This window comes from Scomber scombrus, unplaced genomic scaffold (genome assembly GCF_963691925.1).
Source record: "Scomber scombrus unplaced genomic scaffold, fScoSco1.1 SCAFFOLD_622, whole genome shotgun sequence".
Classification (NCBI taxonomy): domain Eukaryota; kingdom Metazoa; phylum Chordata; class Actinopteri; order Scombriformes; family Scombridae; genus Scomber; species Scomber scombrus.
The window spans coordinates 1-2,536 of record NW_026910182.1 but is presented as its reverse complement, the minus strand read 5'-3'; the positions used below and the strand labels follow the sequence as shown (position 1 = coordinate 2,536).

Sequence of the window (2,536 nt, the reverse complement as noted above, 5' to 3'; positions counted from 1 at the left end):
TAATAATAATAATAATAATACAAATAAATAATAATAATAATAATAATAATGATGATAATAAATAATAAATAATAAATAATAAATAATAAATAATAAATAATAAATAATAAATAATAAATAATAAATAATAGTAATAATAATAATTAATAATAATAAGCATTAAAAAAAATAATAACAATAATAATAATAATAATAATAATAATAATAAATAAATAATAATAAACTTATATTTATAGAGCAGTGCTTCACGAGGCAGCACAAATACACAAATCATAACAATAATCAGGTTATAAAAGAGAACAAATAAAAACAATTTGGAGTTTGAGTAAAAAACAATAAAATAAACAAACAGATTTAAAAGGAGATAAAAAAAAAGAAATTCAAACTAATTTAAAACTCCACTAAAAGCTCTCCAATAAAAGTTAAAATCTGAGATCAAAAAGAGAAATGTGTTCAACATGAGGCTCTGTGGCGCAATGGATAGCGCGTTGGACTTCTAGTCAGTCACTGGAGGAGTGATTCAAAGGTTGTGGGTTCGAGTCCCACCAGAGTCGAGCTTTATTGATCTCAACCAGCACTTAAACTTAAAGGCTCCCGGTGGAGTTTCAGTCCTGCAGCAGCTCAGCGGAGCAGCTGGTGTATAAATAAAAGCTTTAGTCACATGATCACCGTCCTGTTCATGAGTTCACTGATCTTTAACCTTCCTGTCGTCCTCCCAGGTCAACCCGTCTGTTTTGACTGTTCCTTCCTTCCTCCTTCCTCTTTTCCTTTCTCCTCCCTCCTTCCTTCCTTCCTTCCTTCCTTCTTTCCTTCCTTCCTCTTTCCTCCCCCATACCTTCCTCCCTTCCTTCTTTTGTCCGTCCTTCCTTGCCTTCCTCCCTTCCTTCCTTCCTTCTTTCTTCCTTCCTTCTTTCCTCCCTTCCTCCTTCCTCTTTTCCTTTCTCCCTCTCCCTTCCTTCCTTCCTTCTTTCCTTCCTTCCTCTTTTCCTCCCCCATACCTTCCTCCCTTCCTTCTTTTTGTCCGTCCTTCCTTGCCTTCCTCCCTTCCCTTCCTTTCTTTCTCTTCCTTCCTTTCCTTCCTTCTTCCCCCCTTCCATCCTTCCTTCTCCATCCTTTCCATCCTTCTTCCTCCCTTCCATCTTCCTTCCTCCATCCTTTCCATCCTTCTTCCTCCCTTCCATCCTTCCTTCCTCCCCTCCTTTTCCTTCCTTCTTCCTCCTTTCCTTCCTTCCTTCCTCCCTCCTTTCCTTCCTTCTTGCTCTCTTCCTTCCTTCCTTCCTCCCCTCCCCTTTCCTTCTTCTTCTCTCTTCCTTCCTTGAGGTGCAGATTCACTCAATAAAGATTCTTGCAATGCATAGAAATACTGACATGATAAAGAACTAATAATAATAATAATAAAACATAACTATTTAGTGATTTTAACTGTAAACTACTACGAGCAGCACATCACATTTATATCCATGCCAACATAACACTGACGTCAGCCTGTGAACCAGACAGCTACCTGGTTGCTATGGTTACCGCGTTACAAAACAAGTAATGACAGGGCCGCTCGCACATGTCCACAGGTGAGCTGCGAGGTGATTGGCTGAGACGGCCGAGACTGGTTTTAAACGTTTAACCCCGTGGCCTGTAATCATTGTGTGTGTGTGTGTGTGTGTGTGTGTGTGTGTGTGTGTGTGTGTGTGTGTGTAATGCTCAGATGATCACAGAGCAGCTGATGCATCATCACCATGACGCATCCTTCATACTAATAACTGTGAGTATTTTTAAGGCGTGACGACTCTGCTGGGACTCAAACTCACGACATTTAAAAGTCTTTTATTTTTTTTACTCTAACTTTTATTAAACTTTTCTCTTATCCCCCATTATTATTATTGTTGTTTTTTTTTAACTTTATTTACATTTTTATCATTTCTCTTGTATGGACACATATCATTAGTGTGACATCATACATGAAAGTAGTTGGTCTCAGGGTTATTAGGGCTTTTGAGTGGGGCTACTTCCTGCTGCTATATTAATACTTGCACCTGTTTAGTTTGGGCCTCAGCATGACTAACATTATTTTATTCTTACCATAGACTGTATATAAAATGGACGTAACATCCGTGAGCTCACCCATTGGTTTGTGGACTGCTGCTCGGAGGCCAATAGTATCGGATCTGAGCAGCGCCATCTTGAAAATGTCCGGTGCATGCTGGGAAAAATAAAAACATGATTCTACTTATATGGGCATCAGGAGGAGCATGAGGCGCCCTCCTGAACCTGTGAACCAATCAACCTGTCAATCACCACGTAGCCACGCCCTAATGCATACCCTGCTTTATCGTCACATATAAAATCAGGGAGGCCAAAATGTCCAAATGAACATCATACTGCATTGAAGAAGCTTTAAACTAGCGATTGAGACCATAAACACATTTTGAAAACGTCCTACCTGAGGTTATATTCAAGCTGAGAGTTGGTGCTGTCCTCATGAAGTATAGGCCAACGAGGAAGTAACTTAATACTGCATTCTATCAAAAGCGTGCCCCTG

The 2,536-nt window shown here is 39.3% G+C and overlaps 1 non-coding gene across 1 annotated transcript; it reads left to right on the top strand.

Moving 5' to 3' along the window:
- Positions 1-462: 462 nt before the first annotated feature.
- On the top strand, positions 463-554 carry trnar-ucu (transfer RNA arginine (anticodon UCU)). The gene is given in 2 exon segments: positions 463-499; positions 519-554. It is a non-coding gene; the product is annotated as a tRNA-Arg (tRNA).
- The last annotated feature ends 1,982 nt before the right edge of the window (positions 555-2,536 follow it).